At 38.1% G+C, this 27,263-nt stretch overlaps 1 long non-coding RNA gene across 1 annotated transcript; it reads right to left on the bottom strand.

Moving 5' to 3' along the window:
* LOC128773417 (uncharacterized) lies at positions 1–26,781 on the bottom strand. The gene is made up of 3 exons (XR_008417643.1): positions 26,598–26,781; positions 1,252–1,362; positions 1–116 (listed from the first exon to the last, which is right to left on the bottom strand). It is a non-coding gene; the product is annotated as an uncharacterized LOC128773417 (long non-coding RNA).
* Positions 26,782–27,263: the final 482 nt, after the last annotated feature.

The following is a 27,263-nucleotide window of genomic DNA, read 5'->3' as shown; positions in this document are numbered from 1 at the left end:
TGGCTCAGTTGGTTAAGTGTCTGACTCTTGATCTCTGCTCAGGTCATGATCTCATGGTTCGTGAGATTGAGCCCTGCAACAGGCTTGCACTGACAGCACGGAGCCTGCTTGGGATTCTATCTCTTGAAAGAAAGAAAGAAAGGGGAGAAAGAAAGAAAGAAAGAAAGAAAGAAAGAAAAGAAAGAAAGAAAGAAAGAAAGAAAGAAAGAAAGAAAGAAAGAAAGAAAGAAAGAAAGAAAGAAAGAAAGAAAGAAAGAAAGAGAGAAAGAGAGAAAGAGAGAAAGAGAGAGAAAGAGAGAGAAAGAGAGAAAGAGAGAGAAGAAGGAAAGAGAGAAAGAAGGAAAGAGAGAAAGAGAAAGAAAGAAAGAAAGAGAAAGAGAGAAAGAAGGAAAGAAAGAGAGAAAGAAGGAAAGAAAGAGAGAAGGAAAGAAAGAAAGAAAGAAAGAAAGAAAGAGAGAAAGAAAGAGAGAAAGAGAGAAAGAAAGGAAGGAAAGAAAGAAAGAAGAAAGAGAAAAGAAAGAAAGAAAGAAAGAAAGAAAGAAAGAAAGAAAGAAAGAAAGAAAGAAAGAAAGAAAGAAGGGAAGGGAGAAAAAAATTAATGGAGACTGCTAGCCTTCATGTAATTCACAATTCTCAAACTTTAGTAGGCATCAAAATCGCTTAAAGGGATTGTTAAAACATGATTGCTGCCCGCCCCCCCCCCCCCCTGCATTTCTGATTCAGTAGATCTGGGGTGGGAATTTGCAGTTCTAACAAGTCCCAGGTGAGACTGATGTTCTTGCTCTTCTGAAGACCACATTTTGAAAACCATTGGGGTCAACTACCAGCTGAATAGGGATCCCCATTAAACTGAATCAAAGGGAGCATTCACCACCAGGATAAACAAGAGTGGCATGTTTTGCTGCTCAGGGCTTGGTTTCATCCTCACCTGTTAGGACCAGTTCCTGCCACAGGGACAAGTGCTCAGTGAGCAGGAAAGAGATACACTTTACACTCTTCTGTTTCCTGGAAGTGGGCAAACTTTAGCAGAATAACGCCATGCTGGCTTGACCAAAGGATGTACAGACAGGAAAAAAATATCCAGGGTACACAAGTCAGCAAGAAACCAATCTCAGGACAGGTTCAGTTTCTAATCTGAAGGCAGTGGATCCAGAGAAATATCAGAGGTGAACTTCCAACCCCAAAATTTGAGCCCAACAAGGTCCTAAGAGATGAGAGAAAAAGTTTGGCATAACACAGGAGTTTTCTTACCTGGGCTGCTTTCACAGGCTGTCCACACACCTGGCAAGAGAAGTTCCTTATCTGTTCTAATTGGGCATACCAGAGAAGACGTCATGGAGAATATTGGGCTCCAGACAGCACCTGAAGAATCAAGAGGATTTTCTTCATCAGAGAGCTCTGGGTGGGACAGAATAGGAATATATGGCTGCCAAACAATTCATGCTCAGAAAAACCAAGGGGCATTTTGTCTGGGAAATAGTATTTGGGAACTTCATAGAAGATAAAGCAAGAGGATAGGTTGATCTGGTATTTTGGATAGACTTAAATGCTAAAGACCAAGGAGTTTTGAAATTATCCTACATTTTGTTGCTCACGTCGGCAGCACATGCACTGAAATTATCCCACATTTTGGCAGCACCAAAAGTTTTTGAATAATGAGTAAAACAACCAAAGGGTAAAATTTGAAGACCACTCTGGCAGAATTGTGTAGACCATTGAAAGGGAAAAGCCTGTTAGGAAGCTACTGAAATAGCCTAGCTATAATAGATAATAAGGACTTGAATTCAATTTCATTTATTTCATCAAGCATTTATCAATGGAATAAACATTGACAACGGACATGGGCATTTTCTGGATAATGTCGCCAATGGATAGAATCTCAGGAGGTGAAACAGGCAAGACACTATGTCCTAGACACTGAACTGAATACAAAAGAAACATTTAAGGAATAGCAGCTTTGTGGAATCTTTGGTTTTTTTTTCCCCTGGCAAGATTAATATTAACGAAGGAGGTCTGATTTATTTCAGAAGGTGCTCTCTTTTAAGAACCCTTTAGATTTTTTGCTTCTTGATAGCAAAAACTATCTCCTCTGATAGTTCTCTGTAATCCCTGATGGTGGTTATGCAGAATACATTCTTTTTTATAAATACTCAAGTCCTCCTTCCCAGAAATATCCTGGTCAGAGTGGGGAATATATGAGTTGACTCACAAAGACCCATGAAGAGCAGAGAAAAGAAGACATAAGAGCTATAAGTCAATGTAAGGTCTCCTATTAAAATGACACATGGTATTTGTGAGTGGCATAGAGGCTCCTAGGTACATTAGGAGAATTAGAACCAGCAACTCTGTTTCAGTGATTAAGTTACAGTATCTTGGCAGGACAAATGCAGACTGAGGGGCTGCCAGATGGGAGCATTCTGAGCTTCAGCTAACAATCTGTAGGCCAATGAACTTATCCCCATGTCCTGGGTTCTTAACAAGGTCTCCCATTGTATACTGACTCTATTACTCCCAGGTTTGGGCCAATCAAATGTTAGACTGTAGCACAGGCCAAAAGGCAGGCATATGGATGGTTAGTCGACCTGAACTCCAGAACATTTTAATAAACTGTGTTACCCAAAGGCTTAGGCAGGGAATGAACCACTTAACAGGAGATTAAATGGGTTCTTCTTACCTCCTGGTTTCCTGAAAAAGCCAAACCTAATCAAATTCCAGTGGCACAAACAGGGCCACATGGATAATTTGGGGGTAAAGAATGCTTTTATATTAAACACAGTGTTTGACTCTAGCATTCTATTACCTACAAACCAACATGGTTTCAATTTAAGCTTCTGTTAATCCTGACCATTTCTTTCAAGTGTTTCTTATTTAAAATAGAAATTCCACGTTGAACATTTTTAATAACATTAACTGTCAAAGGCAGCTGTGATCGGTTTTCCTTTCAATCCTCTGCCAGATGTAAATATTTGTGATCATTGATGCCCTCTGTTTCCCTCCCTTTCCCTTATTAAATATATCATTAGTAAAATATAAGTCCAAGGGAAATCGCCTTTCACTGAGACTCTGCTAAGAAGGAGTGAGGAAACAATACACAGAGAAGCTGAAGGATCACTGCCATCACCATCATCCATGGAGATGAATGCCAAGAGGATTACATTATTGCGCTAGTAACTTAACAAGGAGTTACCACTACTATTTTATGATTTTTTTTCCATTGTCAGAACAGAGGCTACAAAAGACAGTACAAGAAAACTGAATGTCAGGATTACATTATTACGCTAGTAACTTAACAAGGAGTTACCACTACTATTTTATGATTTTTTTTTCCATTGTCAGAGCAGAGGCTACAAAAGACAGTACAAGAAAACTGAATGTCAGCTTACTCCATAAAAATAAACCATATACTTAAATGGATGCTTAAAGGGTATTAAAATATGTGAACTTCAAAGTGTCCCCAAAGAAAAGCCAATAGCCAGGTGGGCCATGTTAGAAGCACAATGAAGAAACCATATTCAACAAGAAATGAGCATGTCTCCCAAAAGAAATCTTAAGACCATCTTAATATAAAGAAAAAAAAACCAGATATTTTCCAAACAGTATGCTAGGAGGTACAACAGCTTGCAAAATTCATATTTGTGATGGATGCTTAATGCAAATGAAACTGATGAAGACAAGTATGGAGGTAGCCGGTATGCAGGAGCCTTCAGCCTCTTCACTTATAAACATGGGAAGATTAATATGGAGAGCAATTACTCCAGTTAAGGACCCTGGCTCCAACATCAGCATCACACAAGGTGCACTGACCTACATTTCTGATCTCATTGTTGACACTATACACTTCCTGGAAGTTCATCTCTATACCATCACCCAATGTGACCCAGTCATTTCTGCCTCAGCAACCTGGACTTCATAACCCTCTCAAGTGTATGCTCCCCTTCCTGCCCTCACCCAACTCTAGGCAACCTTCCAGGCCTGCCTGGCTCAAATTCCATCACTTCTTTTTTCTTTTAATTTTTTTTTAATGTTTATTTTTGAGACAGAGAAACAGAGCATGAGTGGAGGAGGGGCAGAGAGAGAGGGAGACACAGAACCCGAAGCAGGCTCTAGGCTCTGAACTATCAGCACAGAGCCCAACACAGAGCTCGAACCCATGAACTGTGAGATCGTGACCTGAGCTGAAGTTAGATGCTTAACTGACTGAGCCACCCGGGCACCCCAAATTCCACCACTTCTGTGAAGATCTCAAAAATCACTGGGCTTGTAGATCACATTATTGACTGAGCTTTTCACATGACATATAAAACAGGGTATTATCTATTTTTTCATATATGTATTTTGAAATATTGTTGTGACTTTCATATTGGTCTCAAGTATAGACATTGAAACCCAGTGTATCATGTGGACACAGCATGTATCTACATGGAGGCATGGTTTCCAAGCTAGTAAATGACTTACCAATTGACTGGCAATATAATGTTATTCTCTGATCTTCTGTAGCCAAGACTAGTTATCTATCAATCCATGATATAAATATCATTGTTCCAACTAATACTAGTAGTACAACAGATTGGTTACAAGAAAAAAACATGCCAACAAGCTAGAATGTTGGATCAAATTTAAGAAAATGAAATATAATCTCAACAACGTTTAGTTCTGCAACTAGTCCAAAAAAGCAAATGTAAATTACACGTGTTAATAGTAGCATGGTTGAAAAAGACTTAGAGATCATAGATTACTGTAAACTTATAAGTCAAGCAATGGTGTGACTGCCAAAGTCTTTGAATCATGGATTACATTAAAAGAGTGTGTCCAGAGGTGCCTGGGTAGTTCAGTCAGTTAAGTGACTCTTGATTTCAGCTCAGGTCATGATCTCATGGTTCGTGAGTTCAAGCTCCCCATTGGGTTCTGTGCTGATTCTCTCTCTATCCGTCCCTCTCTCTGTTCCTCCCCTGCTTGTGTCCTCTCTCTCTCTCTCTCTCTCTCTCTCTCCCTCTCAAAATAAACAAACAAACTTTAAAAAAAAAGTTTTTTTAAAAAGAGTGTGCCCAAAACCAAAGAGATATCACATTCTCTTGGGCCCTATCCCATCCCATGCTGTTCATATGTTGAGTATGGAGTTTGGTTCTTTAAAAAGAAACAGAAGCCTGTCCATTGTCACCATATAAGTAATGAAGAACAGTGAGGGGAGCTTTGAGATTTTAGTCAAATGAAAAGAGACCATGGGACAAAACTATCTTCAAATACTTATAGTCATGGGAGTGAAAGATTAGACTTGTTTCAACTGGTTTCCTAGGAAAGAATCACAAATAATTGTAGGAGACATGATAAGACATACCTAGACTCAAAATAAAAACTTTTGTAACTATTAAACCATCCCCAAACTGCCTAAGTTATATGAAGCTCCTCATTGCATGCAGTCAAGACAAAGGCACATAGACATAAGATAGGGATATCATAGAGACCATACAGATGGGAGAGCTCGTTAAACCTTGAAATTCTCCTTCATGACTAATGATGGGAGAAAGCTGTATAAGAAATTGCTATGTTCTGAATGTGTCCCCTCCTCTCCAAAATTCATATGTTGAAATGCAAATCCCCAAAGATAATAGTATTAGGATGTGGGGCTTTTGGGAGGTACTTAAGCCAGGAGGGTAGAGCCTTCATGAATGGAATCAGTGCCTTATAAAAAAAAGTCTCCAAAGAAGAGTTCTCTAGTCCCTTCTGCGATGTTAGGACATAGTCAAAAGGCATCAGCTATGAACCAAGGAGAGAAACCTCACCAAACATGACCATGCTGGTGTCTTGCTCTTGGACATCCCAACCTCCAGAAGTGTGAGCAATAAATTTCTGTTGTTTATAAGGCACCTAGTCTGTGGTTATTTGTTTTAGCAGCCCAAATGAATGAAGACAAAAATGAAGTTCCTTTCTTCTGACCCAGTTTCTCACAGAAGCCAAGCTTCTGGGTTCCACATTCATCAAATCACACACTTCATCCTAGAATGAGCCTCATCTCAGAACTGAATAGCTACTCAACAAAAATGATGTTTACCCTAAAAATGATGTTCATGGGAACACTGTCACCACAATTAAACAATTCTGTCCCCCAAATATTTGTTTTAACAAAATTAGCTTATGAATCTCAAAACTTTGTCCACAATTGCTAATGAGAAATTTACTCTCAGTGCCCTACCCAGGGGCTCTACCAGTGACCTAAACTATGAGTCGTAGTTGTAGGAAAGAAACATCATTACCAAATTTAATAATTGAGATAGTCCACGTTGATTAAGGTCATACATGCCTACAAGCTATAAGCATTAAAGTTCACATCAACACTACGAGGGAGGTACTATTGTTACCATCTTGTGCAGGAGGGAAACTAAAACACAGAGATCATGCAATTAAAAATTGGGATCTGAATCCAGATGGTTGCTGCAAGACTGGCACAGTTAACCACATTGTCAAATCCTCCATGGGAGACACTTCCAGAGTAAGACACTAAAGATTAATGTAAAATATTCCTCATAATGGAGTATAATCTCAGCCCTTGTCGATATAACTGTTTATTATTTTTTCTAAAGGGCAATTAAGTCCTTAGTCTATCATATACGTGTCATTCCCCACAAAGGTATACCTATCCAAGTATCTGTAGTATGAGGAATTTTTATCCAGATGTGAGAGTTGGCAAATTAGTGATTGTTCTTAATTTTAAAAAAAATCCCTAGAGAGACTAAGGGCTTATAGGAATATAAGATAACTAACATAATGGACACACTGGAAAGGGAGAAAAGTGAAGACCATTGCACAGGTTACCAGTAACACTTATTGTTAAAAACTCTAAAAACTATTATTCTTGAGACCACACAAATGGATTTTTATCTCTTACAGAGATAGGCCTAGTGTTGGGCACAAAAGAAAGCATCTCTGGACAGCAATAAAAGTAGAAAATCATCCTAGAAAAGAAGTTGAAGAAAGCATCTGTCCAATATATTCTAAATGAACTAAAATACCTTGCCTTTTGATCATCCCTGTAACTTGTGGCCTCCTGCTTAACTTCCCTATTCCCTCATCCTCCATTCTTCATTAGCTGGGCTGATTTCTACACCACAAGCTTCAGTCCTCAGATGAACTCAAAGATGGGGGGTAGCAAGTAAATTCAATATCTCCTTCCAATGGAGTTCAGAATCAAGTTATCCACCATGCAGGATGACTTAGAACACATTATCCTAGTGATGTATCCCATTGATTGGCTCCCCTACCTGGACATTTCACAGCAATATTGTTCTGATGAGAAGTTATCATGTCCTGCTTTCCAGAGTTCATTGAAAAAGATTCATCCCCTATTTTGAGCTCATGTGCTAGCAACTCACACAGCCATTTTGTGTCTGACCACACTAGTTTCTCTCCTAAGTACTGGAGCCCTGCATATTGCTCAAAATTGACCTTTTTATTTCTGTGATCCTGTCCTCCTCAGGGATATCCTCTATGCTATAGACCTGTTGGAATCCATTTGTCCATTGGAGGCCATTGATCTGTACCAGCACGAGACCCTAGACACAATGGGTAATAGATGCTATTAGTATTGCACCCAGAACTCTGTTAACCCATTACTGTGAGTACTGGGCTGCTAGTGATTCACAGATTGTCCCTTTTCCAGAACAGCCCTTAGCCAAGAAAGAAGTCTCTCTGGGAAGCCTGGGCAGTTATGACCTCCCATCCCCAGAGATGGCCTATAGCCAAGGACTGACTAATGTAGGAATATGAGTGCCCAATCCCCTTGCTCCAACGCAGGAAAACTATGAGGTGCCATTCATGTTCTAGAGCTCTCCGTAGGTTCAGGTTGACAGGAGGCTTTAGTTGAACTCACATTTTTCTTTGGCTCCTTCTCCTGCACTGTCCTTTCATTACTTCTCTTCAGATTTCTCCTCTGAGCTTTCCCTCAATAAATCACTTATATAAGAATCCCCACCTGAAGAGGTACGTGGGTGGCTCAGTCAGTTAAGCATCTGACTACAGCACAGGTCACGATCTTGCGGTCTGTGAGTTCGAGCCCTGCATCGGGCTCTGTACTGACAGCTTGGAGCCTGGAGCCTGCTTCTGACTCTGTGTCTCCCTCTCTCTCTCTCTCTCTCTGCCTCTGTCTCTGTCTCTCTCTCTCTCTCCCTCTCTCTCTCAAAAATAAATAAATATTAAAAAAAAAAAAAAAAGAATTCCCAACTCAAGCTCTAGAGAACCTGATCCAAAGTGCAATGTTTGGCTGTCTGGATGCCTTCCTTTCTGCCAGGCTCATTCTTTTGCATCTTTCCTGTCTCTAAAGATCCCATTCCCAACCAATGTAGCTACATCAACATTACAGCCCCATGTTTCTTGGAAAAATAATATTGGAGGACAATTACAAACACTCTCATTCTGCAGAATACTGTGTTATTAAAGATACTTAATTAAATTGTTTATCATAGATGTGAGCACCAACAATGAAAATTAATAATCTTACTTCACAGAGGGAGAAACTAAATATCATAAAGTGAGAAGAAGCGTGTTATCAGAAGGTGACACAATATTTCAATGACCACTCAAAAGCTGGTTGGGTTTTCTTAGTCCACTTCCCTTTCCTCTTTAATCCCTGAGACTTCTAATAGCACTTTGAGAACAGTAGTCTGAACACACCTAGGACAAAATTTGTAATGAAATTTTTAAAGAACACAATCTATTAAGAAATGAGAGCTCAGAATGTAAGCCTATAGTGGTGGTTACTATCTTTGTGTAACTTCCTTTTTTATGATGAACAAAACCACACAAACACATGTTGGCTTGTTTTATTATAAAAGCTAAATAGGCTGAGTGCTTACCTCCAATGGTTTTAATGGTTCCCACATAAAAGGTATTTCTTTCAGCACAAGGCTGAGAAAAATAATTGGGGTTACCTGACAGGGAGATGCCATTAGTGTATATCACCAATTATTAGAGCCACCTTGGCAATTTCAGGAGGAAGGATGACACAGACTTCTGCTCTACAGCTTAGAGAATCAAACAGAGAGGACTTGATTGCAGAGTGCTGGTCAAGGTTAAGTGAAGAATCCCAAATGCCCATCCACCCAAAGTGGCAGGTGATTTTGTGGGGAGGAGAAGGGAGACAGCAATACTGTAATCTGGCAGAAAGTATAATTATGGTTAATATATATACCAAACTGTCATCAAAACAATGAAAAACACTGAAGTTCAAAGTTCTAATTCCAACATTGCAAATATAGCCAGGGAAGCAAGTGAATTATGCTCACAGTTTTAAAGAGAAAGATTATGAGTTAAGCCCATGACAGTCATATGTTGTGGGGTTTTTTTTGTTTTTTGTTGTTTTTTGTTTTGTTTTGTTTTTGTCAAGATAAAGAAGGATAGCTTTGTTACATCTTGGCAAAAGGAGATATGGTTATGAGGGATGTAACCTATAATGACAGAATAATAACTAATAGCTACTGATCACTTATGAGTTTGATGTAGCACTAAACTTTTCATGTGAGGTATTTTCTCAATCCTTCCAATGTCCCTAAAAGGTAGAAACTATCACATTATAGTGTAGCGCAGGAGGTTTTTAAACTTGAGGATATAACAGAATCATCTATAGAACTTCAGGAAAACTGATTTTAGGGAGTTTCTAAACTCCCTGAGCGTTTACTTCTCTAACTAGTTCCTAGGTGATACTGCTAAAATGTGTACAATAATAGGATCTACCTTGCAGAGGCTTAAGGAAACTCTTATAAGCTAGACCATGTAATGCATGGCATATAGTAGGTCCTAAGCAGTTTACCAAATTATTTTACAGATGAGAAAAACTGAAGAACCTAGAGACTAAGTTATCCATGTTTCACAACTAGTAACTGTAGGGTCTGTACTTGAACCTAAGTCTACCTTCAAGGTGGTTTTTGTGTTTTGTTTTGTTTTCATAGTAAACTATCTCTCAAATAATATATTTAAAATATCTTTTCTGAATACCTTAAGAAAAATATCTGGTATGCTAGGGAGCATTTAAGAACTATGCCCAAACACTCCAGATCAGTTACATCAGCATTTCCAGGAGTGGGATCCATGCATCACTAATTTAAACTTCCAGGCAATTCCTGGGGCACCTGGGTGGCTCAGTCTATTAAGTATTCAACTCCTGGTTTTGGCTCAGGTCATGATCTCATGGTTCCCTGACTTCAAGCCCTGCATCAAGCTCTGTACTGTCAGTGCTTGGGATTCTCTACCTTTCCCCCTACCCTCCCCATGACCCCAGCTTGGGATTCTCTCCCTCTCCTGCCCCAGCACCTTCTCTCAAATAAATAAATGAACTTAAAAAAAATCTCAGGCAATTCCATTATGAGCGGTGATTCTTTTTTTTTCTTTTTTTCTTTTTTTTTTTTTAGCACTGATTCTTTAGCTTTAACTCACAACTAGGTTCTTTGATGCATCAGGCATGGCTGGGAGCAGGAGTGTAGGGCAATCTTAAAATCTCCCCAGGTGATTCTAATGTGCAATAAGAATTAATACTATTCTAGAGACATACACTTGCTTCTCGCTTCTTAAAAGGAGGTTTCAACATGGTGAAAATAGAAGTACCTAGTTTGAAGCTATTTCAGTCTGATATTAAAGCAACAATGAATTTCAATTCAATTTTGGATTGCTTTAATGAGAGAAATGCTCCTGTAAATATATATGTACATGAGTACAACAAAATGAAATTAGTACAAATCATCAAAGGCATCTTTACCTTTGCCTAATATATATATATATATATATATATATATATATATATATATATTTTTTTTTTTTTTTTTTTTGAGAGAGAGAGAGGGAGAGAGAGCATAAGTGGGGGAGGGGCAGAGAGACAGGGGGAACAGAGGGTTCAAAGCGGGGTTCCGGACTGACAGCAGTGAGCCCATTTTGGGGCCTGAACTCATGAATTGTGAGATCATGACTTGAGCCGAAATCGGATGCTCAGCCGACTGAGTCACTCAGGGACCCCCATCCTGATATATATTTGTACCTATATTATTACTCCAAGCTTCTAGTTCAAGGACATCACTGCTTATAAACTTCTGTTACTGTTTATGTTATGCTTCTACCATAATTTATGTCATTCAACATTTGTAAATGTTTGGTATTCTTCACAGTATCTTCTAGTCCTGGACTTAGTTTGCTTTTGCCATTAATGTTTCCTTTTCTATTACTGAATTACCAGAAGCAAATTATGGCAATGAGATGCAGACTGACTTTTAGCCCAAGTCCAGTTATTAAAAATTCAGTTTCATTAAATTGAAAGAATAATTACCCTTTGAAATGACCTAAAACCAAAGCCCTTTGGTTTGGACTGTTGGAATTAAGAAGATGGACTAAAGATAAAGTTACCTTGTGGACATTTTGCTGTATAGTCCAGTCTTCCTAATGTCAAAGTATGTATGTTAGTTTAAAAGGTACTTACACAAAGCCAAAGCAATCCATGTTACCATCCCTACAGGCTCCGCATCTAAAATTTTCTCTTAAGAATAGATTTGATCTTTTGGCTTCAACAAAGAAGACCAAAACTACATTGCAATTTTCCTCACACCTCAAAAAGGAAGACAGGAAAAAGTACGCGTGCATGAACACATACACACACACACAATCATGCTCAAAACAAGAAGTGTATAAAATAAATAAAAGTAAAGTATATATTTTTAAATGGAGGTGATTCAACAATTAATAGGAAAAAAAGTAGATCTGCATATGCTGATTTGAAATGAAGTCTGAAAGATAGAAAGTATAAATATAAATTGATGGAAAAAGATAATATGAAAATATAATATGTGTTCAAAATAAACCCTTTGTGCCATATATTTGTAAAAACATAAAGGGACTTATAAACCACAAATATAAAAAGGGATATATACCAAACTATCAGTACTGGCTACCTGGGTTTGTGCAAAAATGGTGATGGGAGTGGTAGAATCCTTGGAGCGATGAGGTCTTTTTAATTTACATACTTCTGAGTCATTTGAATTTCCCAAACAGGCATATATTGCACATTATTTAAAATAACATGAAGCACTATTTTTTTTTAATTTGGGATAATAAAGAGCTATCCACATGAAAATTTGGGAAGTATGGTAGAAAGAAAGATCACTGAAACTGAAAGCAAAAGACTTAAAACTCCAGTCTATGACCATCCCTTTTTTAGTTAAGCAGCACTGGGTGGGTCCCTTACCTTCTTCAGGCCAGTCTACACATGTGTGACCATTTATATGATCCACACAGGATTGCTGTCAGAAAGAAAGGACAGCATGGTTTTACTATTTGAAAGCTGCAAAGTATGCAGCAAATGTTAGACACTACCATCATTACTGAATTTGGGATATCTTTTTCCACTCCACAGAAACAAAGTATTTTTTTCTGTGCAGTAAGAGACACAGAAATCACAATTAATAACTAAGGCAAAACAGAGTTACAAGTTTCTACAAAAGATACAAAGAGGGGCACCTAGATGGCTTAGTTAGTAGAGCATGTGACTCTTGATCTCAGGGTCATGAGTTCAAGCCCCAGATTGGGCAAGGAGTCTACTTAGAAAAAAAAAGAAAGAAAAGAAAGATGCAGATAAAGTGCCAAGTAAGCCCCTGTAGAAATTCTCAAATTGGTTCGTTAGCAGAAATTTTAGCTTTTCTGAGATGACATTATCTACATAATTTGCAGTGGACAGTGGGCATATGCTGGGCTTCCTCAAAGTGGGTTTATGAGCTTTGAGCATAGGGTTCCCACAGAGAATTTACGTGCATCAGCTGCACGCTAGCACATCTGAATGTGTTTTAAGCATTTTTGAATCCCTACCATACTCCACCAAGCCTACCCATGATAGGTACTTAGTACATATTTGTTGAAAGGATGGAGACTAGAATCCAACAGGGAAGAAAGACTAGGAATCATTAGATGCAATATGACAAATGTCATAATAAGGTGCCTTGGAACATTTTTCAAGTGGATAAAATTGTTGGTGTTTAATAAAATATATTTGCTGAAAGTTCTAATTAACTTTGTTTCTAAATTATCATCTTTTTCTTCTCCTGTCTCTCTTATTTTCAACCTATAGATTTTCTTGCATTACAGAGTCATCCAAAAGAATGATAGAAAGCAAAACAGAACTAGTATTGATAACTATTTGCTGCATCTGTTTTATCACAGACTAGAAAATAGGAAAGATGTTTACTATAATCCCTATAGCCTTCATTACCAACCTTATTTACTAAATATTAACTTAATTTTTATTGATTTATCACAAGAAAAAAAGTTCAAGTTAATAATACTGCGTAAACCTGCAAATGTAATTCAGGAATAAAGGATGAATAGTGGAATATTCTAAGGAGTATGAGTTAAGGAAGGAAATGGGGTGAATATTTACTTAGAGACATCACCAAACAACCATGCACCAAACCTTGGGTGGCTGCTGAACAGAACAATCATTTAAAATTCATAAGTGTTCTGTTAACCATTTTTAATCTTTATTTTACAGATGAGAAGACTGAGGCTTAAAGAAGTTCACTAACATGCGCAAAGGAAAATATTTAGCCCCAAGTTATGTTAACTTCCAAGTCCATTCTCTTTTTAGGCTGTTTTTCATTTTCCAGTTGTCTATACAACATCACTGCATGTAATTCCTCTGGAGGTAGATTTACTTTATGCAGAGGTAGGGATACCCATGTCTCCAGGTCCTAAATTAACAGCTGAAATGCACATACACAAGGTTACAACATTCTCTATTCCTCTATAACTAAATTCTACTCACTCGTGAGCCCTCATTACCAGTTGTAAGCAGTCCAAAATTCATGTCTACATGGAACCTCCTAAACTGACCTTATTTGGAAATAGGATATTTGCAGATGTAGTCAAATTAATTTGAGTGCATACTGGATTAGAATGAAACCCAATTCAATGGCTGGTGTGCTTTAAGAAGAGAAAACAGAAACAACACACAGGGAGAGCACCACATGACTATGGAGGCAGAGATTGGAGTGATGCATCTACCAGCTAAGGAATGCCAAAGATTGCTGGCAACCACCAGAAGCTTTGAAAATGCAAGGAATGATGTCGGCCTAGAGCCTTTGGAGAGAGAGCCTGGACCTACTGACACCTTGATTTCAGACTTCTATCCTCCAGGACTGTGAGAGAATAAAATTCTGTTGTTTGAAGCCACCCAGTTTGTAGCAGTTTATTATAGCAGCCCTAGGAAACAGGTCAAGGTGGAAAATTTTTAATTGTGCGAAGGAAGGAAGCTTGGTAACTTCCAGTTTAATAATTGGTCCCTTTGGAAAAACTGAGAGCTTTCCCTCTAAGGTCAGGAACACAACAAGGATGTTCAGTCTCACCACTGTTATTCAACATAGTGTTGGAAGTCCCAGCCTCAGCAATCAGACAACACAAAGAAGTAAAAGGCATCCAGATCTTCAAGGAGGAAGTCAAACATTCACTCTTTGCAGATAACATGATACTCTATGTGGAAAACCCAAAGACTCCACCCAAAAGCTGCTAGAACTGATGCATGAATTCAGCAAAGTCACAGGATATAAAATCAATGTACAGAAATCAGTTGTATTTCCATACACCAATAATGAAACTGCAGAAAGAGAAATCAAGGAATCACTCCCATTTACAATTGCACCAAAACCCATAAAATACCTAGGAATAAATCTAACCAAAGAGGTGAAAAATCTATACACTGAAAACTATAGAAAGCTTATGAAAGAAACTGAAGAAGACACAAAAATGGAAAAACATTCCATGCTCATGGATTGAAAGAACAAATATTGTTAAAATGTCAATACTACCCAAAGCAATCTACATATTCAATGCAATCTCTATCAAAATAACACCAGCATTCTTCACAGAGCTAGAACAAACAATCCTAAAATTTGTATGGAACCAGAAAACACCCCTAATAGCCAACGCAATCCTGAAAAAACAAACAAACAAACAAACAAACAAAGCTGGAGGCATCACAATTCTGGACTTCAAGCTGTATTACAAAGCTGTAATCATCAAGACAGTGTGGTACTGGCACAAAAACAGACACATAGACCAATGGAACAGAATAGAGAACCCAGAAATGGACCCACAAATGTATGGCCAACTAATCTTTGACAAAGCAGGAAAGAATATCCAATGAAAAAAAAAAAACAGTGTCTCCAGCAAATGGTGTTGGGAAAACTGGACAGCAACATGCAGAAGAATGAACCTGGACCACTTTCTTACACTACACACAAATAAATTCAAAATGGATGAAAACCCCCAACTTAAAACAGGAAGCCATAAAAATCCCAGAGGAAACAAGAGGAAACAACCTCTCTGACCTCTGCCTCAGTAACTTCTTATTTGACATGTCTCCAGAGGTAAGGAAATCAAAAGCAAAAATGAACTATTGGGATCTCATCAAAATAAAAACCTTCCACAAAGCAAAGGAAAAAATCAGCAAAACTAAAAGGCAACTGACGGAATGGGAGAAGATATTTGCAAATGACATATCAGATAAAGGGTTAGTATCCAAAATCTATAAATCTGACTCGACAGCCAAGAAAAAAAATCCAGTAAAGAAATGGGAAAAAGACATGAATAGACACTTTTCCAAAGAAGACCTCCAGATGGCCAACCGACACATGAAAAGATGCTCAACATCACTCATCATCAGGGAAATACAAATTAAAATCACATTGAGATACCACCTCACACCTGACAGAATGGCTAAAATTAACAATTTAGGCAACAACAGATGTTGGCGAGGATGCGGAGAAAGAGGACCTCTTTTGCACTACTGGTGGGAATGCAAACTGGTGCAGCCACTCTGGAAAACAGTATGAAGGTTCCTCAAAAAATTAAAAATAGAACTACCCTATGACCGAGCAATCGCACTATTAGATATTTATCCAAAGGATACCAGAGTGCTGATTAGAAGGGGCACATGCACCCCAATGTTTATAGCAGCACTATTGGCAATAGCCAAATTATGGAAAGAGCCCAAATGTCCATCAACTGATGAATGGATAAAGAAGATGTGGCATGTATACACACACACACACACACACACACACACAGGAATATTATTCAGTGATCAAAAAAGACTGAAATCTTGGAGAGGAGTCAACATGGCAAAGTAGGGGGACCCGAAGTTCCCTTGTCCCTCAAACACAGTAGTATTGAGGCCAGAAGACTTGGGATTCCAGGAATCCAGGCTACAGAGTGACAGAAACATCTCCAGAGTCCCACAGGGACAACTTGGAAGGCCATAGGTGCATGATTGCAAATTGGAAGAGATAAAATGGGTGGCACAGGCATGAAGGAGAGAGATTCCCTTCTGTGGAGAGACAAAAGGAAGAGAAAGAGAAGCTGTGGAAGTATAAGATTATATTTGAACAAGGGAAAAACCACACACTGGGGAATGGAAAAAAACAGAGAAAGAACCAAATTCTAACACTGTCCAGGGTTGTGGAGCTTTCCCTGGACTGGGGCCTGCCACACTGTACACGCACCTGGTGGGGAGGGGGAGCCAGCCCCAGGCTCTGTAGTGAGCTCAGAGGTGCAGTCAGAGACAGCAGTTCTCTCCCTTGAGTGCTGTCAGAAGAAGGTATATAGCTGCTCCAAGAACAAAAGACCCTGCAGGCGCCCGCCAGCTAGAGGCCCTTTGTCAGCCAGGCAGAGTGGCACCACCCCATAACCAGGGGCACAGAGTGGGATCCTACGGGAGACCGTGGAGTGGGACAAACTGGCCCGCTCATGCCCACACAGCCCTGTGAGGATGGCCAGAACAGAGTGGTTTGGGACACCCAGTTGGGGAGGAGAGACTGGGGTGTTGCCATTTTTCTTCCCATCACCAACAAGGTGAGGCTTCAGGGAACACAACAGCAGGCCCACAGTAGAGGTAGGACCCACCTACACCAATCCATGCGCCTCTGTGCCTAGTAACTGTGCATCTACTGGAGTAAGATGAACACTGACCTAACCAGATGGCCCATCCTCCACATCAGCACAGTCACTGGTTCCAAGGCACCATCAGATATCAGTCCAGTAATATCTGCATCTTCTGAGTTGATTCTTGGTCAGTTTATATATATATATATTTTTCTTTTCTTTTCTTCCTTTTCTTCCTTCCCTTCTCTATTCTGGTTGTTGGTTTGTTTAAGCAGACATTTTTAATCTATTCTTTTTACACCTTTTCTGTATCTCCTTCTTTATTTTCCTATCTCTCTCTCTCCCTGGATTCAGCTGTATAGCTTCTTTGATTCCCTGCCTGGTCAATTTTTTTTCTTTTCTTTTTCCCCACCCCTGTCATTTCTCTCTTTGTATGGGATAAGGCTTCTTCCAACAACGCCCCTTTTTAAATTTTCTCCAGGGTTACTTCAATTAACACATCAAAGCACATCTGGTAGAAGATCCAAACCACCACTACGAGTAGGGAGATAAAACAACCAGAGCCACAACAACAGAGAACGAGCAACACACTCCAAAAACACCTCCTGAAGGGCCAGGCCCTGGACAGTGTATGACCACTCTTTAATATAGTACTGCTCACAGGAGCAGGACACATAACAAGCTAGTAAAACATGTAAAGGACTGAAAAGTAGCCAAAATGATGAAAAGGAAAAATTCTCCTCAAAAGAAATTCCAGGAAGAAATGACAGGTAGATAAGTGCTCAAAACAGATATAAACAATATATCTGATCAAGAATTTGGAATAATAGTCATAAGATTAATACCTGGGCTTGAAAAAGGCATAGAAGACAGCAGAAAATCTATTGCTGCAGAGATCAAGGAACTAAGAAATAGTCATGACGAAATAAGAAATTCCATAAATGATGTGCAAAATAAACTAGATGCATGACAGCAATGATGGAGGAGGCAGAGGAGAGAATAAATGAAATAGAAAATAAAATTATGGAAAATGACAAAGCCAAGAAAAAGAGAGATAAGAAAATACTAGACCACGAGGGCAGAACTAGAAACTAAGTGATTTAGTGAAACATAATAATATCCATATCATAGGAGTTCCAGAAGAATAAGAGAGAGGAAAAAGGGCAGAAGGTTTACTTGAACAAATTATAGCTGAGAACTTCCCTAATCTGGGGAAGGAAGCAGACATCCAAATCCAGGAGGCACAGAGAACTCCCTTCAGATTCAACAAGAATAGGTCTTCACCACAGCATATCATAGTGAAACTGGCAAAATACAAAGATAAAAAGAGAATTCTGAAAGCAGCTAGGGACAAATGGGCCTTAACCTACAAGGGTAGATACATAAGGGTAGTAGCGGACCTGTCCACTGAACCTTGGCATGCCAGAAGGGAGTGGCAGAAAATATTCAATGTGATGAATAGGAAAACTATGCAGCCAAGGTTACTTTATCCAGCAAGGCTGTGATTCAGAATAGAAGGAGAGATAAAGGCTTTCCCAGACAAACAAAAACTAAAGAAGTTCATGACCACTAAACCAGCCCTGCAAGAGATCCTAAGGGAGACTCTGTGAGTGGAATGCTGCAAAGACCACAAAGGCCCAGAGATGTCACCACAAGCATGAAACCTACAGATAACACAATGACACTAAATCCATATCTTTCAGTAATAACTCTGAATGTAAATGGACTAAATGCCCCAATCAAAAGACATAGGGTATCAGAATGGATTAAAAAAAGAAAACAAGATCCATCTATATGCTGTCTATAAGAGACTTATTTTAGACCTGAGGACACCTTCAGATTGAAAGTGAGGGGATGGAGAACCATCTATCATGCTACTGTAAGTCAAAAGATAGTTGATGCTTATATCAGACAAACTAGATTTTAAACTAAAGACTGTAACAAGAGATTAAGAAGGGCATTATATCATAATTACAGGGTCTATCCATCAAGAAAAGCTAACCATTGTAAATGCTTATGCCCCAATTTTGAAACTCCCAAATATATAAATTAATCACAAACATAAGAAATCTTATTAATAAGAATACGGTAATTGCAAGGGACTTTAATACTCCACTTACAACAATGGACAGAGCATCTAGGCAGAAAATCAATAAAGAAACAATGGACTTGAATGATACACTGGGCCAGATGGACTTGACAGATATATTCAGAACTTTTCATCCAAAAGCAGCAGAGTACACATTCTTCTCTAATGCACATGGAACATTCTCCAAGATAGATCACATACTGAGGCATAAAACAGCCCTTAATAAATATAAAAGAATTGAGATCATACCGTGCATATTTTCAGATCACAATGCTATGAAACTTGAAATCAACCACAAGAAAACATTTGGAAAGTCTCCAAATGCATGGAGGTTAAAGAACATCCTACTAAAGAATGAATGGGTCAACCAGGCAATTAAAGAAGAAATTTAAAAATATATGGAAGGAAATTAAAGTGTAAACATGACAATCCAAACCCTCTGGGATACAGCAAAGACAGTCATAAGAGGAAACTACATTGCAATTCAGGCCTACCTCAAGAAACAAGAAAAATGCCAAATACAAAACCTAACTGCACACCTAAAGTAATTAGAAGCAGAACAGCAAGGAAACCCCAAAGCCAGTGGAAGAAGAAAAATAATAAAGATTAGAGCAGAAATAAACAATATAGAATCCAAAAAGCAGTAGAACAGATCAATTAATCTAAGAGCTGGTTTTTTGAAAAAATAAACAAAATTGATAAACCCCTAGCCAGACTTCTCAAAAAGAAAAGAGAACCCAAATTGATAAAATCACAAATGAAAGAAGAGAGATCACAACCAACACCACAGAAATGCAAACAGTTATTAGAGAATACTATGAAAAATCACATGCCAACAAACTGGACAACCTGGAAGAAATAGATAAATTCCTAGATATATACACACACACTACCAAAACCCAAACAGGAAGAAATAGAAAATTTGAACAGACCCATAACCAGTGAAGAAATTGAATCAATTATCAAAAATCTCCCAACAAATAAGAGTCCTGGGCCAGCTGGCTTCCCAGGGGAATTGTACCACACATTTAAAGCAGAGTTAATATCTATCCTTCTCAAGCTGTTCCAAAAAATAGAAACAGAAGGAAAGCTTCCAGACTTATTCTATGAAGCCAGCATTACCTTGATTCCCAAAGTAGAGACCCCACTAAAAAGGAGATTTAAAGGCCAATATCCCTGATGCACATGGATGCAAAAATTCTCAACAAGATACTGGCAAATCGAATTCAACAGTATATTAAAAGAATTATTCACCATGATCAAGTGGGATTCATTCCTGGGCTATAGGCTGGTTCAATATTTGCAAATCAATCAATGTGATACATCACAATAATAGAAGAAAGGATAAGAGCCATATGATCCTGTCAATATATGCAGAAAAAGCATTTGACAAAATACAGTACTCTTAAATACAGACTCTTAAATACAGAGAACAAAATGAGGGGTGTGGAGGAGAAGGGAAAATGGGTGATGGGCATTGAAGAGGGCACTTGTTGGGATGAGCACTGGGTGTTATATGTAAGTGAAGAATCATGGAAATCTACTCCTGAAGCCAAGAGCACACTCTATACACCGTATGCTAGTTAACTTGACAATAAACTATATTTAAAAATCAATTAATTTAAAATTTTTTTTAATTTAAAAATTTTTTTAAAAGAATGAAATCTTGCCATTTGCAACAACATGGATGGAACTAGAGTATATTATGCTAAGCGAAATAAGTCAGAGAAAGACAAATATGATTTCACTCATATGTGGAATTTAAGATACAAAACAGATGAACACAAGGGAAGGGAAACAAAAATAATATAAAATAGATAGGGAGATAAACCATAAGACACTCTTAAATACAGAAAACAAAGTGAGGGTTGCTAGAGGGGTTTGGGGGGAGGGGATGGGCTAAATGGGTGATAGGCATTAAGGAGGGCACTTGTTGGGATGAGCACTGGGTGTTAAACGTAAGTGATGAATCACTAGATTCTATTCCTGAAATCATTATTACGCTATATGTTAACTAATTTGGATTTAAAATTTAAAAATAATAATAAAATAAAATCAGTTGGTCCCTTTGGAGTAAATATCCACTCGGGCTTTTGGTTTCTTCCCTCCTCTCTCCCTCCCTTCTACGGGAATGTGATCTAAGTTGCCTATTGGGTGTCTAGCCTTCATATTTTTTCTGGCCTTAGCTGAGGGCTCCCCTTTCCTTGGCTTCTCAGTTCAACCTTTGCCCTGCTGCTTCTACTGCTTTTTCTTAGCCTATGGAATTTTCTTAGCCTATGGAATATGAATTTTCTTAGCCTATGGAATATGAAGGCCTTTCACAAAGATGCAGGGGCATTCCCTCATCTGCCCTACATTGATGATAACTCGGGACCAGATAGCAGAGATCAAACCAGCCAATGATAAAAATCAGAAAGCCTAGGAAAAATGTGTTCAGTTCTCAGAGCACTGTAGATATCCTCAATGCAGGTAAGTATCACTTGCAAATCTTACTCCACATCCATAGCAGAGGAGAGAGCCAAAGGGAGCCCTTCTTGTACAAGCTCAAACTTTCAGCACCATGCTGGATACAGAAAAAAACTCCACTCTTATTAAATTGTTGAATCCAGCCCTCAGTGGGTTAAGATGAGAATGGCAAAAATTATGGGAGTCTGCACTCTGTCTTGAGATCAGCAATCACTACTCATGTAAGGACTCCTAGTGTTTCTTCCTCTTTATCACAGTGCATGTGTGTGCATTAATGCACACATTGACACTCAAACATACTCAACATCACAAAATTATTTTCTAGGTCTCAACTACCTCTACTATTATAGTAGCAAAACTTACATTTTTTGTTAGCAAGCAAAGAATAATGAAAACTTGCATTGTCTTGACTTAAACTTGTCAAGCCATTTGGGGATGTTAGATCTTCAGTCAAACCTACTTTCATTGTTTGAGTAGCCAAGTCTCCCATCATGGTGTAAAGGGTTGTGTGTCAAATGTGTATTTAATCTCATATACACAGCCAGCAAAAAGAACTTTTCAAAGACAAAACCAAGGAACAGTTTCTTCCTTGGTTGAAACTTCAAACTCACCAAGATATTCCATAAAAAAAATATCCAAGATAATGCCAAATTATCATAAAATAAGTACCCTGTATTCAGTTCTAAAATAGCAAGCAAAGTAGAAGAGAGCAAGCAGGGGAGGGGATGGAAGAGTGTGCAAGAGGAGGAAGAGAGGGAGAAAGGGAGAATTACAATTCAACATTCCATTCTTTAGATATATTGTATGAAACCAGTATTTGAGGCAAGCATATTTTTGACATGATCCAGCCTTCATCCTAGATTTCCTATCCTCAGGACATTGATAGAATAAGGCAATTATTTAGTTACAATCAATTATTTCCTTCAAGATGCTTGTTCCTAGACACCACCAGCAGCAATGTGAAACAGCTTTGGTATATTTGCCAGGTGGTGCAATTGAAATACTGTATTGTATATGCAATTTCTGATTTTTGCACTTACTGGTCAAAGTAAAAATGAAACAAAATCTTTGAAATGACACTGCAAAGCCCATTTTTCAATCAGGGACTATCCCCAAATGGAAACAAGCTGGCTATACCACTTAACTACAATTTCATTCTGGATTTATATCTAGCCTGCCTTAAAGTTTGAAATCTTTTATGGCACAAGTTTGAAATGAGGGAAGAAGGAACTGATTGGTTCAATAAACAATAATAAGTATCTAACCCTCAAAGAAATTAGCTTCTTTTAAAATGACCAGTTTTTCTGTCAGATTTCATCTTCTTAAGTCTCCCAGGAGACAATTTGAGCTAAATAAGTCTCAAGGCCACCTTTCATTATAGAAGTTCACCCATGTGCCCAAGGAACATGCTGTCACAGTGGAAAACCTTGCAAACTTTTAAAGGAAATGCAACTTTCCACTACATATCTGAAAATAAACTCTCAGCTAATAATTTCAGGGTTAGAGACCAGAGACTGCCCTAGATCTCTCTTTTCTAGGGTGGGAGATGCCAATATGAACATTACTGGGTTTTTGTTAAATTCATGAAGTCTTATGTGCCTTAATCTCATTAGGGTGAGCCACTGCTCCCTCAGGCTTCTCAGTGGGGCCAACCCTTAGGGAACAGGGTTCCCTATTAAGACCTGTAGACCTCACTGGCCCAGAAGCCAAATATCAGGTTTATGTTTCCAACTAGATTCATGGACCCAGAATCACCTTATACGATTCATTGTCTTTTGACTTTATATGTGTAGGAAAAGTGACAAATGATTTAAAGAGAAAAAGAGCTGTCTGATATCCAAAGACAAAGTCTAGGATATGCTCACTAAGAAATGTTCATCTTACTTACACAAGCTTTAAGTAAAATCAGAAAAATGCAAAAGTGTGGTGAAAAGAACACAAACTTTGAGTTTAGATAGAAATGAGTAAAATACCAATCCCAGTGGATTTTTCATTTTTCCAACTGGGGATTATAATACCTTGAGTACATGATGAGAACAGTTAGCATTTTATGTAATGTCTGGTATAAACATGGTCTTTAATAAATGATAACTATTATCATTGTTACTACAATTATTAACATGTAAATTTGAATATTTTCTCTGAACCTAACTTATCCTTTAAAAGAAACGTAGGCTTCTTCCTCTTATAAACTTATGTCAAAATAAGCTGCTAGTTACATATATTTAACACTGAGTCTTAACTCATATTTTATGTAGAAATGCATACAAATTGCTACTTTAAGAGGTTTCACACATATGATTTTTATGATACAGATAGTTTAGGGCTCATTATGTCTGTTCTACCATATCCCATTACTGTCCTTCATGACAACTTGTGTGAAAACTTTCCTGTAGCATGACTTGACATGACAGTGTCTGCCCTTCTCTTGGCATCAATATATTATACACAAATTAAGTCATATCTGCATTTTTTTTTCTTGAGGATGGAACAATTATAATAGTACTAACTTTCCTTTAGCCCAATTGTGAACTTAAACTGGAAAAAGTTATTTAGCAGATGTTGTCACCCAAAATTGTAAATTGTGCCCCTCAAAAACATGTAGTCCTAACCCTCAGCAGCCATGAATGTGACTATATTTGGAAATAGGGTCTTTTCAGATGATCAAGTTAAGATAAGGTCATTAGAATGAACTCTAATTTGATATGACTGGTGTCCTTATAAAAAGGAGAATTTGGAAACAGAAACAGACACATGAATAAGGAGAATGCCATGTGAAGATGGTTGCAGAGATCATTGGCATCTGTAGGCAAAAAAAAAAAAAAAAAAAAGCCAAAGATTGCCAGCAAACCACCAGAAGCTTGGAAAGAGGCATGAAACAAATTCTCTCTCATCCTTCAGAAGGCACCAACCCTGCCAGCACATTCACCTTGGACTCCAGCCTCCATAACTGGGAGACAATAAGTTTCTGTTGCTTACACCACCCAGTTTGTGGGACTTTGTACAGCAATGCTAGAAAACTAGTACAGAAGGTGACCACTTATACGGATCTTTAATATCGTTATGCTAATTTTTCTTATACCATCCTTAAAATTTGAAAAAAAAAAACATATAATCAAGAACTGGTAGGGGCGCCTGGGTGGCTCAGTTGGTTAAGTGTCTAACTTCAGCTCAGGCCATGATCTCACAGACCATGGGTTCGAGCCCCACATCAGGCTCTGTGCTGACAGCTCAGAGCCTGGAGCCTGCTTTGGATTCTGTGTCTCCCTCTCTCTCTGCCCCTCCCCCACTCATGCTCTGGCTCTCTCGCTCTCAAAAATAAACATAAAAAAAAAAGAACTGGTATATCTCTGAAAATATGTCCACAGGCCACAAGGATCTACAGTTTCCAGTTTGAGAAACAATGTAAAACAGAACTTAATAATATTAATACCATATGTTACATATGCACCTCCCCATCTCATTGGCAACATAAGCCAAAGGCAAAAGACTTGCATTAGAAGCTCTTTGGCATTATGCCACATCCATGCACAAAATATTCTGAAGGGTAAAGTTCAGAGAAAAAAATTCTAATGATGTGCTTTTTCAAGGCGGTCACATCCATTATACTGTAGCCCTTCCCCATGGTCCGGCAAGACCACACTGGTTGCCATTTACCAATATAGCAATGAGTTATTGTTCCATTGGAGGCTGACTTTGGTTTTACAGTCTTAAAGAAAAAAATGTTTTAAAAAACCACCAAAAGATTTGAGAATAAAATCTGATATACATCAGTTTGTTTCCTGCATCTAGTAGAAACCTGTTTATTTGTTTAGTTCTGGGCAAGAGATATTATTTCCTGGGAATTTTTTTTTAATATTCCAAATGCTTCAGTCTGAAGCCTTCAGGCTCTACTGCATTCTGTTTAGCCTATATTTAGAACAAAGCAAACACATGTGATTCTTTAGAGCTAAGCACTTCTGCCAGTGGGCCCTGGAAAATTGCTAACCCCAAAATAAAACAATACCGCTTTCTTTAAATACTTCTGCTTACACTTACAGTGAGGAGATATTGACAGCAAGCGTCAGTTTGAGTGACTGAAAATAAACAGAAGTGAAGAAAACAGGGATTTTTGGTATTAAAGCCAGATTTATTTAGAGGAAATAAATGACAAGTATCATTATTTTCTCAAATAGCAATCTCAGGATATCTCACCCATGAAGAAAAGTTCTTATGTCATTTCCATGACCTCTAAAGAATTATTAACAGCTCTCACTGATCTGATCATACTCACATTGATTCTAAATTGAGGCCAACATAGAAAGGCAAGGAAGATAGCTTAGTTTACCCAGAAAGACAATCTACAATAACAGGAAAAGACACCATAAGTTAAAGTGACCCTATCTTGGTGAAGGTCTAACTTTACCTTAGACAAGTAGCAATATCTCAAATATTGGACATTCCCACAATGGAGCAGCCTGTGCAAAAACAGCAGAATATTCCACTGAGTGACCTTCATGTACTTCCTAAAACCCTGGACTTACCACAAATTCAAAGTTAAGAACATGGGCAGGGAGTGAGATGTGTATTCTCACTTTGATCTCATTGATGTGTGAACTTTGAAAACTCACAACCCTTCTGGGCCTCAGTTTCCCCATCTATAAAATGACTGCATTGGATTAAAGATTCTAAAGTGCATTCTAGTGTTACAATTTGGAAGGGAAATAAAATTATCCAACTCATGGATGCCAATTAAATTTTCTTTTTCTCTTTTTTTCTTTTTTTTTTTTTGACAATTAAATTTTCTAAGACAACTCTATTGAGTTCACACTTCCCATTCTTTCAAAGTTCAAGTTCAACCATAATTTGTATTTAATTAAAACTATGATGCATAAAATCATATAATTCATAATGATTTCCTAAAGACACCAAATAAAATGAAAGCTTCCCCATCACTTCATGGAGACAAAATTTTCTTCACATTTAAATCTGCTTTAAAATAGAAAAAAAAAACTTGAAATATATACACTACATGCTAAGAATGGTTATCCTGGGTAAGAAGAGTATGGTAATTTTTATGGCCTTGATTGTACATATCTTAGTGTTCTAAAACTTTCACACTGAACATGTTTTGCATTTGGAATCAACAAAAAATAAGTAGGGGTACCTGTGTGGCTCAGTCAGTTAAGCATCTGACTCTTGGTTTCAGCTCAGGTCATGATCTCATGGTTTGTAGGTTCAAACCCCACATCAGGCTCTGCACTGACAGTGTGGAGCCTGTTTGGGATTCTCTCTCTCTTCCTCTCTCTCTTCCTGTTCCCCACTCACGCATGTGCACATGCGTGCTCTCTAAAAATAAACCTTAAAAAGATAAAATAAGTAGCATGTTTTAAAAGTCTGTTTTAAGAGTGTCACAAATAAATCTTTAAAAAAACAAATAAACAAACAAAAAGCAGACTCACTCCCATAAATACAGAAAACAAACTGATGATTGCCAGAGAGGATGGGGGTGGGGGATGGTCAAAATGGGCGAAGGGGAGTGGGAGATACATGCTTCCAATTATGGAATAACTCAAGAGAATAAGTGCCAGAGTATAAGGAATATAGTCAATAATATTTTAATAGCATTGCATGGTGACAGATGGTAGTTACACTTGGGGAGAGCATAGCATAATGTATAAATAAATAACTATGTTGTACACCTGAAACTAATGTAACATTGTATGTCAACTATACTCAAAAAAAAAAATTATTGAAAAAAAAGAATGCCACAAATCTCACCATTACTCAAATTCTGTCTTCTTAGAGCATTTGGTATTTTGTATTTATCCAT

This window comes from Panthera pardus, unplaced genomic scaffold, assembly GCF_024362965.1.
Source record: "Panthera pardus isolate Hobbes unplaced genomic scaffold, ASM2436296v1 HiC_scaffold_25, whole genome shotgun sequence".
Taxonomy (NCBI): Eukaryota; Metazoa; Chordata; class Mammalia; order Carnivora; family Felidae; genus Panthera; species Panthera pardus.
Note: the sequence above shows the minus strand (reverse complement) of the source record. Positions and strands in the feature narration are given on the sequence as shown.